The sequence below is a fragment of the Cupressus sempervirens genome, chromosome 10 (genome assembly GCF_028749045.1).
Source record: "Cupressus sempervirens isolate cs-2001-9-10 chromosome 10, ASM2874904v1, whole genome shotgun sequence".
In the NCBI taxonomy this organism is placed as follows: domain Eukaryota; kingdom Viridiplantae; phylum Streptophyta; class Pinopsida; order Cupressales; family Cupressaceae; genus Cupressus; species Cupressus sempervirens.
In genome coordinates this window covers 286,885,861-286,904,834 of record NC_143127.1, presented here as the reverse complement: position 1 = coordinate 286,904,834, position 18,974 = coordinate 286,885,861, and positions in this window count along the sequence as shown.

Here is an 18,974-nt window from a genome sequence, read left to right as displayed (position 1 = left end):
AACTCATATAAATACTATTCATTGTTTGGTGTTGGAGGCAACACCAAGAGCCAAGCCAAAAACTATCATAAAAGTTTCCATCATTGATCTTCATCCAAAACTCCAATTTGAGGCCGTGATATTAGGAAAAAGCCATCCGATGCAAGTGCAAACTAGGACCCTAAACTGCATACAATATCTCAAAAGAACAAGTGAGATCCATAAAAGTAAAACAAGTGAAATCACAGAGAAGTTGTGATTTACTATCAAATAATATTTGAGAAGGGCTCAACATGATTCTAAACATAATATTTTGTCATAATATTAACCAATTTGAGGAAATCAAGGAGATTAAGTGGGGAAAGTAAAGAGTTAATATAAACCCTATCATTACCCAAATTAGCTAGACAATCAGTTGATACATTGCCTTCTCTATAAGTATGCATGATGTAACATTTAGAGATTGAATCAAGAAGAGACCATACTTGATGTAATTTATACTGTGTGGACCAATTATATATACATGACATTTAATACATGCATTAATAATAATAGCTGAATCCTATTCAACATGTAACTTAGATATAGATAGTGATTTTGCAAGTTCCAAACCAAAAAGCAAGGCCAAGGCCTTAGCTTTTTTATTAGTATTCAAAGGGATAGGAGATGATTTTTCTACAATCACATGAACTTTAAAGCCTTTAATGACTATGCCATAGCCAGAGTTACATGGATTTCCCCTAGAGGCCCCATCAAAATTGAGTTTGTAATAATCCTATTTAATATTTAATATTAATGTACATATTTTTCTATTTAATATATAAATATATTATATTAATATTTCTAATGTGTATCTAATAAACTTATATATATATATATATATATATCATGAAAGTGAAATTTTTTATTAAATAATTATGTTTCCCTCTATCCATCTTCTAATATCCCTTTAGCTACAAGTTTGTCCCTCATGCGCTCCCTTGCACCTTACACCTATATGTACCCAAATATCCCCCGTGTGTGTGTGTACACATACACACACATATACATATACGATACTTCTATATTGAGCCCCCTCTCTCCCTCCTCTCCTACTAGACCCTTCTCCCTTTCTCTCTACCTCCCTTCTTATATATTTATCTTCCCTTTTACCTCCTCTCTTGATACCTCTTCTCCCCCTTCTCCCCCTAGTTACACTCTCTACTCTCTCTCTCTCTCTCTCTCTCTCTCTCTCTCTCTCTCTCTCTACATATATCATAACCAGGCTACACCCCTCTCCCCTCTCTAATTAAAAAATCCCCACTCTCTCACTTTGGATCCCTCCCTCCCACCCCTCTCTTTCTTGCTCATAATATTTTTTTTATCATAGGCTCCTAGGAAATCAATCCCTAAAACATGTTTGATCAAATAATATAGACAATTTAGGACCTAGAATTTCAACATAGCTGGAAATAATTTTTCAATTTCCCCAACCATTGATTCAAAGTTTTTTTAATGTCTTCAACCACATGGAAAATTTATCCTTTGAGGTACATGTATACTTGGACTCAAGATTTGGGTAGGTGCACAAAGTTGTGGTACCAAAAGGGGGGTATAAGATGCCACTTTTTTTTTGTTTATGAAATCAGTGATTTTAGAACTTCGATGAGAATTTGAAGATAGTTACACTTAAAATATCAAGAAATGACTAAAAAAAAAGTTGTAGTCCTCCAAATCTAGTTTCTAAACTTTAAAAAAAATAAAAATGGTGGAGTTTAAAGCCCTCAAAAAAGAGGGCCACAAAAAGTGGTACTATTTTTTCCAGTAAAAACATAACATAGTGTGAAGTGTGGTCACCCTAAAATCCTAATTTATTTTTTTGGAAATTCTTTTATTACTCTGGTCAGAAGTTAGCCAACACCATGTAGTTTATCCCATATTTTTTGGGTAATTTTTTAATGTGTGTGTGTCTATATATATATATATATATATATATATATATATATAAAATGAATTTTGTAAGTGAGAACATTCCCAAAATGTGAAATATTTGTGTGCTCCCCCTAAAACTCATTATGAATTAATAAAAAATCATTTAAAAAAAAAAGTTTGTAGAATGGAGTTTAGTTTCTTAAAAACTAACTTGTTGCAAAATCCAATGAATGATCCAAAATCTAACTCCCAAATGCAACACATTGGTTATTGAGAAAAAAAGGACATACATTCAAAAGAGATTATAATTGAAAGGCTTAAAATATTCTAAATTCAAAATAAATTATATGGTTTTATAGCTAACACAGAGATCTACAATGTCATGTAACCTAATTTTATCAATATTCAACCACAAATAAACTTGATGGAGATCACACAAGAAAAGTTATCAATTTTTTGATATGTTTGCTAGAAAATACATCTCAAATCTATTTGAAGCCACCAAGCCTCTGGGTTGGATCTTCAAGGAAAATCCAAGCCTTGGGTTTGGTAAATCATTAAAAAGTGTGTTCACGTAATAGCACTAGCACTCTATGAAAATATCATGGTTTTCAAATAGTGTGAGCGCACTATTAAAATATAGAAGTTTAAATAACACATACACCACTTATAGTGGGCACACACTATAGTGTGTACTACCACAACAATACATGAATACTAGAAAACCCTTTTAAATAGGGCACACTCATGTCAATTTGAGCACTAAGATCATATAAATAAAATAAACATTTAAGTATACATAAAATATAAAATATAAACTAAAATATAAAATTTAGGGCACACTCATGTCAATTTGAGCACTAGGATCATATAAATAAAATATAACCTTTAAGTATACATAAAATATAAAAATACACTGAACTATAAAACTTAGGGTACACTTATGTCAATTTGACCTCTCTCTCTCCCCCTCCTGTGTCCTTTGACATATTATATGATCAAATGGATCAAAAGGGATCATAAGATATCTTGTGACCCCTTTTGACCCATTGAGAGCATTATATATGTGCTAAGGTGTCCTTGGACCCCTTAAAAAAAAATATTACTCAATGAATGGGTCAAAAGGGGTCATAGGGTAACCTATGACGACTTTTGACCCATTTGATGCATTATATGCTTGTTAAGGGGCCCCTCAGGTCCTCAAGACACACATTATGTGACTGAATGGACCAGAAAGGGTTATAGAGTACTTTATGACCATTTTTGACCCATTGTAACATTAAGATGTGTGTTAAGGGGTCCTTAAACCCATTCAAACACATAAATGTTATACGATCAAATTGGTCATAGGGTACTCTATAATGCCTTTTCACCTATTTGAACAATTACATATGTATTATGGGGTCCTTAGACCCCTTAAGGAAAATATTATATGATCGAATGGATTAAAGGGGTGATAGAGTACCCTAAGACCCCTTTGGGCCCATTCAAACCATTATATGTGTGCTAAGGGGTCCTTATACCCCCCTTTAACATATTATATGTATTGATGAGTCCTCAAACCCTTTTAGACACACATGATGTGACTGAATGGGTCAAAACCCTATGACCCCTTTTGACTGATTTGAAATACTAAATGACTATTAAGGGCTTTGATGACCCCTTAAGACACACATTATGCAATTAAATGGGTAAAAATGGGTCATAGGGTACCCTATAACCCCTTTTGACCTATTCAAACCATTATATGTGTTATAAGGGGGTCCTTAAACCCCTTAAGAAAGACACTATGTAATCAAAGGGTCAAAAAGGATAATAGGGTACCCTATAACTCCTTTTAACCCATTTGAACCATTATATATGTACTTAGCAGTCCTTATGCCTTTAAGACACATATTATGTAGTCAAATGGGTCAAAAGGGGTCATAGATCAGTACCCTATGTCACCTTTTGATCCATTTCAACCATTACATGTGTGCTAAGGGGTCCTTAAATCCCTTAAGACACACATGATGTGATCAAATAAGCCAAAAGGGGTCAGAGGGTATCCTATGACACCTTTTGACCCATTTGAACCATTATATGTGTGCTAAGGGGTCCTCAAACCCCTTAAGATACATATTATATGATCAAATGTGTTAAAAGGGGTAATAGGGTACCCAAAGACACCATTTGACTCATTTAAACCATTATATGTGAGCTAAGGGAACCTTGGACCCCATAAGACACAAATCATTCGATTGACCTATGACCCCTTTTAAATATTTTGATTGTAATATGTGTGCTAAGGGGTCCATAGACCCCTTACAACACACATTATGTGATTGAATGGGTCAAAAGAGGCTATAGAAAACACTATGATCCCTTTTGAGCCATTCAATCATATTATATGTGCTAAGGGGTCCTTAGATCACTTAAGAGACACATCATATGATCCAATGGGTCAAAATGGGTCTTAAGTTACCTTATGACTTCTTTTAACCCATTCAAACTATTATATATGTGTTAAGGGGTATTTGGACACCCTAAGACATACATTATGCTTTCAAATGGATTGAAAGGGGTCAAAGGGTACCCTATGATTCCTTTTTGACCCATTCAAACCATTATATGTGTGATAATATGTTCTTAGACACTTTAAGACATGTTATACTATCAAGTGTTTCAAAATGAGTCATAGGATAAACTATGACCTCTTTTGACCCATTAGATCTATTATATGTGTTTTAAGAGGTTTGAGAACCCGTTAAGACACACATTCTATGATCAAATGGGTCAAAAGTTGTGATGGGATACCCTAAGACGCCTTTTGACCCATTCAATCACATTATGTGTGCTAAGGGATCCTCAAACCCCTTACAACACACCTTATGTGATCCAATGGGTCAAAAGGGGTCCTAGGGTGCCCTATGTTTCCTTTTGACCAATTCAAACCATTATATGTGTGCTAAAGGACCCTCAAAACACTTAAGATATATGATGAGATTGAATGGGTTAAAAGGGGTTGTATGGTACCCTATGACCCAATCAAACCATTATATCTGTACTAAGGGGTTTGAAGACCCATTCAAAAAACATTATGAAATAAAGTGGGTCAAAAGGGGTCATAGGGTTTCCTATGATCTCTTTTGACCCATTCGATCCATTATATGTGTGTGAATGGGTTTGACGACCCCTTAAGACATACATTGTGTGATCAGATGTGTAAAAAATGGTCATAGGGTACCCTATGGCTCCTTTTAACCCATTCAAAACATTATATGTGTGCTAGTGGGTTCATATACCCCTTAAGACACATATTATATGATAAAATGTGTTAAAAGCCATTTTATTATATTATGTGTGTTAAGAGGTCCTCTAAGGCACACATTTACAATCAAATGGGTCAAAGGGGGTCCTACAATACCATATAACCCATTCAAACCATTATACATATGTGCAAAGGGATCCTTACACCCCTTAAAACACACATTATGAGATCAAATGGGTCAAAAGGGGTTATAGGGTACTCTATTTTGCTTTTTATCCATTGGATCCATTATATGTGTGCTAAGGAGTTTGAGGACCCCTTAAGACACACATTATATGATCAAAGGGGTCAAAAGGGATCATAGGATAATATATAACCCCTTTTGACCCATTCAAACTATCATATGTGTGCTAAGGGGTCCTTAGACCCCTTATAGCACACATTACTTGAAAATTTAGAATATTTTTTCTTACATAGAAATATATTATGTTGGAAATTTACAAAACATGCTCATGCTATTTTGAAAATTTTCCAAGCCTATGGTTTGCACTATCTGAACCATAGTGTGATGGCACAATACCGCGATTACACTATTGCACGATCACACTTGCTTCGGATTGGAAAAAAAAGAAAGTGACATGTTTTTGGTCCACAACTTTATGCAAGTACTCATTTATATTATTTAAAATATCAGTGTACTTCCTCCCCACCCCTCCGCCTCCCTCTCTCTCTCTCCCTCCTTTTCTCCTTAAGACATGACTACTTATGTCTTTTCCACCATTTGCATGACTTTGTTCAAATTATACTTAGACACATTTTAGGAAAAATAGAAATATTTATTGTATACGATCTTACATGCTCCTAAGACCCTGGTCTCCAACATGAACTTAATAGTTTATAAAGGATATTTAGATGATCATATGATGTTTGAAGAACCAAGTAGGAAAGAGTAGAACATCTAGTTTGAACCTTTATTCTTATTCATTTCTCCCCTTCTGCTAGGATCTCCCCCCCCCCCCCCCCTCTCTCTCTCTCTCCCACTCCCCCATCCCTATATGGAAAATCATGGGGAATTTCTTCCAATTTTGATTTATTTTAGCCTCTTGTGATATTATACTATCTACGGAGAAGTATCTATAATAACTTTACAAACCTTACCTTGTATTTTGCAATTAATTCTGAACAAAGATCTGCTACCTATGAAGCTAGGTTTACTTCAAGAGATGTCACATTCCTAGCACCATTTTGGATCAATGTGGTTCTTCTCTCACCACCATGGAAAGTAGAGGTTTTTTTTGGACATCTATATACAAGATCCTTGATTGGCTACAGTTAAAACACTTCACATTGGAGAATTTGGATCCTCTTCCTTCATCCATTTGTCTAACCTAGAATTTGTTTGGTCTTCTCCCTTTGTAGCCTCCTCTTCTACTTGAGTACCCTACTTTATCTCCTTGACTGGACTCACCAAAATATATCTAGCTTGGAATTCTCCCTCCAAAATTTCCTCTATGGTTTCTTCCTTTTCCTCTGCTATTATGACCCTACCTTCTCTTAGTCATTTACTCCACATTCAAGGCTAACTAATAACACTTATGTATAGTGTCAAGACACAATAAATTTATTTCTTCTTTAATGTTCATTCTAAGGCCATTCAAATACCTTTCCACCTTCACACATTTACTTTTAAATTTTTTTAATATGAGGCATACTTTTCAAAATTCCTTAGTACATGCATTAAAATTCATAGCTTGGAGAGGTTGGCAGAATAGCAGAATAATGAGGCTGGTACAAATTTTAATTCTCTGAGTGAAAAATATGGTGATGGTAAGAAGAATGGATGTTCGAAGGGAACAACAAGGGCATCTTTTCCTGTTATAGGCTTTATTCCTAACAACATTCTATTCGTGGAATCTCTAGGAGGTTTATTTGATAAAGCATTGAAGGATGATGTGGTAGGAACTCTGGTTGGAGTGCCTAAGTTTGTGGTCCCACTTCCTTTGTGTGTTGCCTCTGAATCTGGTAAAGGGGGTCCCTAGGTGTCTTCAAAAGTGGTGTATGGGGTCCTATGAAAGGAACATTCAAATGTGAACACAAATATTGGGGAAATTTATTTGGGGCCATCTTGAACAACAAGCCCTTGATTTCTGTCAAACTTGTCAAAGTGGGATGCCAGAATATGTAGTTCTTGATGTTTATCCATGAACCCCTCCTGGATTCTTCTATTTAAGCTTTGGAGATGATGCTTATAGGCAAGTTTCTTGGATCCCATCCCAATATTAAAGAAGTTCATTCCCATGTTAAAAATAAATGGTGTCTGAAAGACTAAGTTGAGATTATAGCCCTTCCCAAGTGTTTCATATTCTTTGAGTTGTCTAATAAAGAGGACTATAACTAGATCCTTTGATGGGGTCCTTGGATAATTGGTGAATTGGCCCTTTCTTTTTGTAAATGGGCTCCTAAAACTTTGAAGAACTATTTTTCATTTTTGTCCTAGTTTGGGCCATACTCTGTGGGTTTCCTTTGGAGTTATTTTCAAAGGATTGTTGTTTGTTTTGGCCAATTGTTGTTGTTGATCAGTGTATAATGGTTAGATCTAGGTTGGTCTTTGCTTCTATATGTGTCAATATTTGTAGACTGGAGAGCATGTTGTCTATTATTACTATTAATTCTAAGTAGGGTTTTATGAAATAAGAGGTTGAATTTGAGACCCTTCCCTTTGTCTATTTTATTTGCAGTAAGACAGGTCATTGGGCTAAAAATTTCCCCCAAAAAGTAAAGAAGGTTTCTTAGCCTCATCTCCCTAAGGGAAGAAAAAGGAGTGGATCCATAAAAAAGGATTTGTCCTTGAGAAGGATTTTGAGTTGGAGGTTTTAGGTCAAGTGAATCAAAATATTCCTTCCTTCCCAAAGGAAGTGGTTGTGGTAGATTTTATTATGGAGCATTTCCTCAGAGCCCTTAAAAAGAAGGTATATTAACCCTTTGATTGTGGCTAACACTTGATTTAGAGATGAAGATGAAGTTATTGCACTCCCAAAGGGCTAAATCTCTTGCGAATTGGGATCTTCAAGGTGATGGTTTGATGGGTGGGGTTTCTAAGGAAGCAGTTGATGGGGAAGGTAGGATCCCCTTCTTCTAATGGGCTGATCTAGAATATCCAAGTAGTTTTACCTAGCCCTTTAGTCACCAGTCTGGGGGTAGTGGTGAACTTTATGGAGCTAGTTGTTCAGCCCAGGAAGTCCTCTGAATTGATAAAGTTTCTTTCTCAGGTCCTTAAAACATGTCTTTCTTTGGTGGATCATGAGTCTAAAGCTTCGGTTAAGCCAAAATATTTGCTTTCCTTTTATGAAAAACCTTGATAGTTTGTAAACCATAGGAGAAAACTTAAGAAGAAAATGCCAACTTTTGTCAATAAAGTGACTTAGAATCTCATCAAACTGGATGTGGGGGGCAAGAAATTAGGTCTCGGCAAGAAAAATAAAAAGGAGGCTCAGGAGTCAGCCAATAACAAGATATTGCGGATTGAAAACATAGAACCAGCTAGGAGATCTTCTCCCCCAGTTCTAAATGAAGATCATGTCCTAGAATATAAGGGGATTGAATGCCCCTCATAAGTAAGATTTATTGAGGAATGTGATTTGGGACCATAAACTAGATACGTTGTTAATCCAAGGAACTTAGATGTCTAAAGACAAAGTTTAAGTCCTTTCCCTATTCAAGAATGACAAAGTGACAGGGTATGATTTTAAAGGAGCCTGATGAGGTGTGGTTGTCTTTTAGAATAATTTTCTTACTAAAGGTGAGGTCCTTTTGGCTGAAAATAATATCATTTGTATTAAGTTTTCTCACATTAGAGATCAATTCTCTTGGATTCTCTCTAATATCAATGCCCCCAATTCCAAAAATGGGAGGTTTTCTTTCTGGGAAAGGTTGGGGACTTTTAGAATTTTTGTTATGGATCTCTTGTGGCTAGTTAAAGGGCAAATTTAACTCTCCCCTGAATGACAAGGATAAACCAAGGGGCATCTCTTCCCAAACTCATCTAGATGGTAGGTTGGACTTTATGGATTTCATCAATTTGTATGCTTTGGTGGATGTGGATCTCCAAGGATGTTCTTGTACGTGGTCTAACCACTGGAAGGGTAAGAATATCATTCAAGTGAGACTAGATGGAGCTCTTATTTTAGGTGATTAGTTTAATAGTTTCCATTTCTCTCTTTCTTCTATCACTAATATAGGGTTCGATCACTTCTCAATTTCTCTGCTAGATAATCCCCTGGCTATCAAGCATAATTTTCCTTTAAGGTTTGAAAGGATGTGGATGGAACATCCCAAATTGATATTCTAATTTAGGATTGGTGGAATGTGAAGGTTGATGGATCAATTATGTTTAGGATAGCTAAGAAACTTAGTCATGTTAAAAAGAAAGTCAAATCTTGGAGCAAGGAGACTTTTGGAGATATCTTTCACCAAAAAATGACATTAAAAATGGACTGGATGAAGTTGAAAGGGCTATCCAAAGGGAAGAGGATTCCTTGGGTTACATTGAGGAAGAAAATGAGCTATTGGTGAAGTATCATGCTATTGTGACTAAAGAGGAGCTCTACTAGAGACAAAGATCAAGATGCCATGGGATGAAGGCTAGAGATAGGAACAATAGACTTTTTCATCTCATGACATATAAACATAGAGCTTCCAAAAGGATTTCAAAAATCACTCTAGAGAAAGGAGATGTGCACTCTGATGGGGATACTTATGAGGCTTCTATGGATTTCTTCTATAATCTTTTGTAAAAAGATTCCAATATTTTCCCAAATAGTCAGAATCAAATTTTGGCTTCCATTCCTCTAATTCTAGATGATAACATTAATAAAATGTTGGTTGTGATTCCTTTGGTGGATGAAATTCAAATTACTATTTTCTTTTGAAGGAGAGAAGTCCTTGGGTCCTGATGATTTTCCAATATTTTTATTTCAATATTTTTAGAAGTCAGTGAGTTAGAGGTGTGTGAGACAGTTAAAGAATTTTTTGGATTTGCGAAATTGCTTAAAGAACTCAATTGTACTTTCATAGTTTTGATCCCTAATAAAGAGAGTGCTAGAACACTGGAAGCTTCCAAACTGATAAGTTTGTGTAATTCCATATATAAGGTGTTCTCTAAAGTCATGGCCTCGAGATTGTTGATTATTTTACCATCCATTATATTGCCTCAAAATAATGGTTTTGTGTCAAGAAGGCAAATTTTAGACTCCATTATCAAAGTCCATGAGGTAATACACTCTACTAACTATTCAAATTCTTAATAATTTCTCCTTAAGCTTGACCTTCCTAAGGCTTATGATAGAGTTGAATTGGACTTTATGCACAAAGTGTTGAAGAATTTTGGTTTTGGGAGTCATTTCATTTAGCTTTTGCCTGAGCTGGTTGGGAATTCCTCTTTAGTGGTTATAGTTAATGGTTTCTCTATTTTTCTCAAACCTTCCAAAGGATTAAGGCTATGAGATCCTCTTTCTCCCATTCTTTTTGCAATCATGGTGGAGACCCTGGGAAGATCTACCAGTGCTCATGTATACAAAGGGTTAATTGTTGGTCTTAAACCTTCTTCTGATGGCCTCACTTTCTCTCATGAGTAATTTTTTAATGATATTGTTATGATGGAGAAATCCTAGTTAAAGAAAGCAAGAAACTTCAAAGATTTCCTCCAAGTGTACACTAAGGCCTCAATACAGTTGATTAATTGGGACAAAATCTCTATTTTCTTTATTAACATCCCTATTCCTAGACATTGGAGATTGAAGGATCCTAGAATGTAAAACTAAGAATATGCAGCCTACTTCCTACTTGGGGCTTTCTTTAGGGATAAACCATCCAAAGGCCTTTTGGGAAAATCTTTTTGATAGATTTAATGTGAAGTTGGTTGGTTGGAAAGGCACCCTCCTTATCCAAGTAGGAAAACTTTAACTTCTTAAATATACCTTACAAAACTTGCCTATTTAAGCACTTAGTCTGTTCAAAATGCCAATCAAGTTTTTTGAAACCATAGAAAAAATCCAAAGGAATTTTCCCTAGTTTGGAGTTGAGGATAAAAAATGGTAGGCATTGGTTCCTTGGGATAAATTCTTAATAATAAAGTGAAATGTGGCTTGGGAACCCATTAAATCAAATTACTTAATTTTGCTCTTTTGACAAAGCAAATTTGTTGCATTTTTTAAGACAAAAAAGATTGGAATAAAATCCTTAAGAGTAAGTATCTTATCAACAATATGAACATTATGGAATTCTTGAATTACCAAAAGATGGCTTAAGGGTCCAACATTTGGAAGGGTATCTAAGAGGGGAAAGAGTTAATTAAGTCTAGAGAAAGATGGAAAGTGGATAATGGTTGTAGTGTTGACTTTTGGGAAGACAAGTGGATATTTTAGTAACCTATGTCTTATTTGGTGAGGATGTAACCATTCAAGGATAGATGGATCCTTTGGTTTGGTTCCCAGGTCTCAAACTATTGGTATAATGGTAGATGGGTGGATTTGACTATTATAGACCCTATTTTTTCTCATTTAATGACTAAGCTCAATTCCATAATGCTGGTTGTGACTAAACTTGATTAGGTAATTTAGGAAGGTAATGCCAGTGGTTCTTATTCTATATCTTTGGGGATAAGTTCTTTGCAAATTCCTACCACCCTAGTTTGGGCCAAGGTGTGGAACCAACATCTCATTCCAAAAATCCATATATTCTATTGGCTCGAGCTTTAGAAAAAAATCCTCATGATTGGTAATTTGATGAAAAGAGGTATGTCTTTTAATAATAGGTGTTTTCTCCATGAAAGGGCTATGGAGTCTAGAGATCACATCATATTGCAATGTCTATATGCTTGGGAGACCTGGATGTATCTTTTCTAAAGCTGGAAGCTCAAGTGGATCTTCTAGGTATGGTTTTTGATCTTTGGACAATGTAGAGATGTTGTAAACCACTAGTGGAAAAAGGTATCTAGTTCTTTATAGCTACCCATTTTTTTTGGAACCTCTGGAAAGAAAGGAACAATAGGGTGTTTAGGGAAGTCTTTTGAAAACTAGCAGTGTTGGTTGACATAATCAAACTAAATGTGGTTGAAAATTATCATAGTAGTTTCAAAGGAAAGGTGCAATTTGAGAAGGGGATCATTATAAATAGTTTTGTGATCCCAAAAGATACTAGTAAAGAAAAAAAGGAGAGTGTGAGATGGGATCTTCTACCAAAAGCTTGAAGAAAATTGAATTTAAATGGACCTGTAAAGGGAAATTTGGGTGCTACTGGCTGTGGTGCCATTATTAAAAAAGAAAATGATAATATGATTAAGGCCATTGCAATTCCACTTAGGTGTCAAACTAATCACCTAGTGGAAGTGATGGGTCTCCTCCATGGGTCAAGGGTAGTGGTTAAAAGTAATTACAATGGTCATATATAGAAGGAGATTCGATGAATATTCTCAAATGCTTGCAGAAAAAGGTTAAGGTGTCATGGACCATAGATAATATTATTCTATTGTGAATAATTTTGAAAGGGTGGTTATCAACCACATGTATAGGGATGAAAATAATGCGATAGATGTTCTTTCCAACATAGTTGTTGCTATTGTGAAGCCCATTATTTGGAATGAGTATTTAGTAGGGTAAAAAAATCTAAAAGTCATGATCAACAATGATAAAGGGTTTTGTCAAGTGGAGGATTTTAAAAATCTAGTTATTAATGAAAATATGCCTAGGGACATGAAGAGTAATGATGGTCATACTTATTGCAAGGTTACGCCTCAATTTCATAGATTTTCTCACATTTTGTGGGCTTATTTACTTTAGCATTGCTCTAAGAATAGAAAATTGTAATTGGAATTTCTCTAGAGTTGAGGAAAGTTGCAGAAGTATAACCATGAGTAGAGCTTTGAAAAGGCAAGGGCTAGGGAACTATAATTTTTGGAAGAAAGAGCCTAAAGTATGGGAAAATTTGGATAAAGGAGGTCTAGTTCCTTACATGAGAAAAATCAAGGAAGCCAAGCTTGAGGTGACTGAGGCATTCATTAATGGTTGGGAAGAAGGGATGATGACTCTTGTTGGGCATCGTGTGAAATTGGACATCGATATTATTTTGTTGATTATGGGTCTCAAAGGAAAAGGTATGAATTTCTACTAAAATAAAGCAATTGTTGAGGAAGTGGTAAATAAATTTCCTAAGGCTAAGGATGGGACTGTGGTTAGAGAAAAGGGAGGGGTTGTTGTTGCATCTTCCATTAAAACTTTGTGGAAACTTGTTCTCAAAGTGGTTATCCAATATGTTACTTATGATGGGAGGTATGATAGGGCACACAATTACCACTTTTTTATGTTAAATCATTTTAGGCATAAGTTTAGGGTTTGCTTTCCATTTTATCTTCTTTTTTCTTTTGCACATAGTATTAAGGAGTACAAGGAGAAACCAAATAGACCCATTCTCCATGAAGGATTGATGAAGTTAATTTTTGAATTTATGATGGGCTATGTGAAGGAAACTCTCCCCTTGTCTATTCCCATTAAAAGAAGGAAAAAAACCTAAAACCCTTAGCAATAGTGAAGGTAGAGGCAAGTGGAAGATGGAAAAATTAGGTGATGTGAAAAGGGAGTCAATGAAAAGTAATAAGAAGAATGTAAATTACAAGGAAATGTTGATGAACTCTGAAGGATCCAGTGAAGAAAATACCAATAGTTTGAAATAGAGTACGAAGCTAGGATTGTATCCTCTAGAGGGTCAATTGAATTTTTTTCAAACTGCCTAGCACTCGTCCCTCTCCTATTTTCCTTCATTCAGAGGATGTCCAAGATAGCTCATAGAAGGAGGAAATGAGAGGTAAAAAATGTTGAGATGGGTGAAGAAGAGGAGGATTTTGATAAAGAGGCCTTGTGTTTCAATCCTTTTGAGGAAAATGTGACTCATGATGTGTTCATTGAATAGGAGAATTCACCTCTCAAAGAGGCCCCTGAAGATTCAAAGGAAAAGAATGAGGAAAATAGAGAGAGGCAGTTCCCAGTTGTCAATACATTGTATGTAGGTGAGGTCAATGTTAAATTGCTAGAGGATGACCTTAAAGGTATTGATAGTTAGCCTCCTATGGGTGTGCTCTAAGCCACAAAGGCTATTTCTATGTATACCTTTATAAATGAGAAATGTACTTTTATTTCCATTAAATTTTTTGACATTAATTATAGAACTCTAAATGCCAAGATGGAGGAAGTACACAATAAGATGAATGAGGAGCCTATGTTAGGTATTGTTGGGAATGATTTGGAGATTAAGTTACAAGGGCTGGTTAATAGAATAGAGAACTTAGAAAGAAATACCTCTACAATGGTCAAAAATTATAATAAGTTGTTGGAGGTCTTGATGGAGAGTATGAATAAACATGAAAGTAATGTGGATATGCATGTAGACAATATTATGGTGTTAGACCTGGACAAGGCTAAGGGTGTGGAAGAGTCTTTTGGCATGAAAAGAACTAGATTTTTGACAAGGAAGATGAAGGCTAAGAATGAAGAACATATCAAAGAGTATGTCAAAGCAGTCATGGAAAAGATTAAGGAAAATAAGGAGGAGCTATATCTTGAGCTAGGATAATGATGGGTTGGCTCTTACGTCTTAAGGTTTTTTGCCTTTTTGGAGTTTTAGCTTAGTTTCATTATTTGGTCTTAGTGCTGATCCTAGTTTCTATTAACTATTGGTCTTTGGTGGGATGGTGGTCATTTGGAGGTGCTTGTTTTCTTTTCTAGGACTCTTTAAATTGATATATTTTAAGATAATTTTATTGACTATTGGGGTTTCAGGTCCCTTGTAAAAAACTTGTTTTAACCCTTAATCAAAAATATTCATCTCCTTATGCCTAAGATTTTGTCTCTTCCTATGTAATTTAACTTCATAGTCCTCAAGGACATATGCATCTTTTACTTTTGAGATCATCCTCTTCCATGAAACTATAATGTTATTTCTTTCTCTGATCCTCTCCCCTTGTACAAAATTCCACCAAGTGTTGCTCCCTTCAACTTGGATTTAACGACCCTCACCTTTTGACTATCATGTATTCCTTCACCCTCAAAAATTTCTCCAAGGATTCTATCCAACTCATAATGATGTTCACATCCATATTTCCACTAAAATATGGGAATCTCAAGCTTACCTTCCATTGTCCCAACCTTGAATGGCTTTGAGACATTTAGAAAGGGTCTCTTGTCTATAGGAACTTCTTATTCTTCTTCTTTCTACTCATATATATTCTCTTTATGACCATCTCTTTCATATTTTCTAGATTTATTCTTCACCTTTTTCATTTACACCTTCATGTTTTCTAACTCCTCTCTAAATCACTTATTTTTCACTTCATGTTCTTGCATCTTCTTTGCAAGTTCTACATTGGTCACCATGGTTGAAACTCTCCTTCCCAATATTCTATTGACATAAAAACCCTCTTTTCCTTCTTACCCCCAAATACCAACTTTTTCTCATATTGATATGATGAGGAGGTAATCATAATAGATGGCCTTTCACCTTACAATAGGCCCTTAGACCTATGCCCTAGTCAACTATCTTTACATACACCCAAGGAGACCCACTCTTTCGAACATTTGGAGAACCTTCAACATGTCAAATCACTCTACACAATCGATCATTAGGATGCATGAGATCCAAATAGAAGAGAGATGATCCATCATATCTCTTCTCTGTGGCTCTCTTTCATCCTAAGGATGGATCACATAGTGTGTTTTGAAACGTTGATGGAAAAATCTTTACACAATCATACCTAGAAATTCAATTGAAGTCTAATGGATTATGGAAATTTTATAGTTGTGATTTGGAGAACATTTTACCTTCAAAAATAAATTTTCAACATGACATCAAGGGAATTATCAAACACTCCCAACCATGGGTCCAAAAAAATCCAACTCTCACATCAACAATGTGTTGCATTCCATAGGGTAAACCTACTAACATATTAGGGGTTTGACCACCAAAAATTCACACCCACATTCCATGTAATATCCCCACTAATAGGGTTACTTAGGGACAAGTAATACCTGAAAAAATAAATGCTAGAACCACAATGATTATAAAACTAACTATATTATTCTACCCTCTAAGTTAACCCCAATCTTAAGGATGTCTCCAGATCAGGCTTCATAGCTCATAACTACTTTATCGTCATCTCAGGAGCACACCCCTTAAGATTCTTCTTGGATGAGAATCCTCTATCCTAGGCCAACAACATATGCATATGTTTGACAACATCAAAACATTCTGGCAACATGGAGAATTCTCAACCATGGTGGTTGGTTCAAGGTGTTAACACCTTGCTTCCCCCATGCTTCGAGTCTTATAATTATCCTAATACATTAATGTATTATTACTTGATTATTGGCTATGGCGAATAATGGAGATCTTAATATCTCTAGGCTCCATGCTTCGATATCAAATCTCGGCCATGGCATACAATGTAGATATTAATATCTCACATGCTCCATGCTTGAGTTCACATTGATATCCATGGTGTTAACCCATGAGCTAACACAATATTATCCACAAGTATTGTTCATAAATAAATTAATAAACATAATTAAACAAATATAATGCATAAAATACCTTTCTTACCTTCTTCTTTTCCAAGAGTCACACCCTTTCATAATACAAATCCTTTGAAAAGTCACAACACTTCATAGTTATAATCCTTTTGAAAAGTCACAACCCTTCATAACTAAAATCCTTTGGAAAAGTCCCAATACTTTATAAATAAAATATTTTTGAAGAGTCATAATTGTTCATAATTATGACCCTTTCAAAGGTTCACATCCTTTCAATATCATTGATACCTTTTTAGCAAGTCACTTCCTTATTTTCTTCATATTACTTTCCTCTTCCACTTTTCCTTTTGAACTCCTCTCCTCTTCTCTTCCTTTTCTTCCCTCTCTAAAATAAACTCTCCTCCCTTTTATATCTTAATTTTAAGGAGTCATGTCTATTTGTTAAACATCTATTGAATTTTCATTAGATTTAGTTAATTTAGATTATTCTATGTTATATTATTTATTTACTTACTTATATGCGTTTATTTTATTTATTATTAAATTCTATTTAGAAAGTTATCATACTTTCTACAATATTGTCTCTTGTATTTAATTTTCTTTCTTTCTTTCTTTACTCATTGAAATTTTATTATTTTTTAATTATTTAAAATATCATACTAAATATTATTTTATTAATAATATAGATTAAATAATTATTATTTTCTTGGTTTATAGTTTAGTATTATTTTTAATATAACTTTATTATTTATTTAATAACATTGTATTATCTAATTATTATTAAAATTCTATCTTAAAATGGAGATATGACAGTCCACCCTTCCTCAAATTGCTTGTCCTCAAGTAATTATATATATATATATATATATATATATATATTTTGAGTTGAGATATATATTTATGTTAGTCCAAATTATTAGGTTTCTATCATGGATATGTTTGAATCCTTTCTAATAGTCATTAACTTTCTACATTAGTCTTTTCTATAAATTATTTTTCTAGATCCTCTTTAACCCTATAGGATGGCAATATCATGTTTTGATACCACTGTAATGTCCCCACTAATAGGGTTAGTTAGGGACAAGTAATACCTGCAAAAATAAATGTTAGAAGCACAATAATAATAAAACTAGCTATATTATTCTACCCTTTAAGTTAACCCCAATTTTAAGGATGTCTCCAGATTGAGCTTCATAGCTCATAGCTACTTTACTATCATCCTGGGAGCGCACTCCTTAAGATTCTTCTTGGACAGGCATCTACTATCCAAGGCCAACAACATATGCATATGTTTGACAACATTAGAATATTTTGGCAACACGGAGAATTCTCGACCATGGTGGTTGGTTCAAGGTGTTAATATCTTGCTACCCCCATGCTTTGAGTCTTATAATTCTCCTAATAGATTAATGTATTATTACTCGATTATCGACCATGGAAAACAATGGAGATCTTAATATCTCCATGCTCCATGCTTCGATATTGAATCTTGGCCATGACAGACAATGTATATATTAATATCTCACATGCTCCATGCTTCGAGTTCACATTGATATCCATGGTGTCAACCCATGAGCTAACACAATATTATCCACAAGTATTCTTCATAAATAAATTCATAAACATAATTAAACAAATATAATTCATAAACATACCTTTCTTACCTTCTTCTTTTCCAAGAGTTGCACCCCTTCATAATACAAATCCTTTGAAAAGTTGCAACACTTCATAGTTATAATCCTTTCGAAAAGTCACAACCCTTCATAACTAAAATCCTTTGGAAAAGTTCAAATACTTTAAAAATAAAATATTTTTGAAGAGTCCCTTATTTTCTTCATATTACTTTCCTCTTCCATTTTTCCTTTTGAACTCCTCTCCTCTTCTCTTCCTTTTCTTCCCTCTCTAAAATAAGCTCTCCTCCCTTTTATATCTTAATTTTAAGGAGTCATGTCTATTTGTTAAACATCTATTGAATTTTCATTAGATTTAGTTAATTTAGATTATTCTATGTTATATTATTTATTTACTTACTTATATGCGTTTATTTTATTTATTATTAAATTCTATTTAGAAAGTTATCATACTTTCTACAATATTGTCTCTTGTATTTAATTTTCTTTCTTTCTTTCTTTACTCATTGAAATTTTATTATTTTTTAATTATTTAAAATATCATACTAAATATTATTTTATTAATAATATAGATTAAATAATTATTATTTCAGGTTGGTTTATAGTTTAGTATTATTTTTAATATAACTT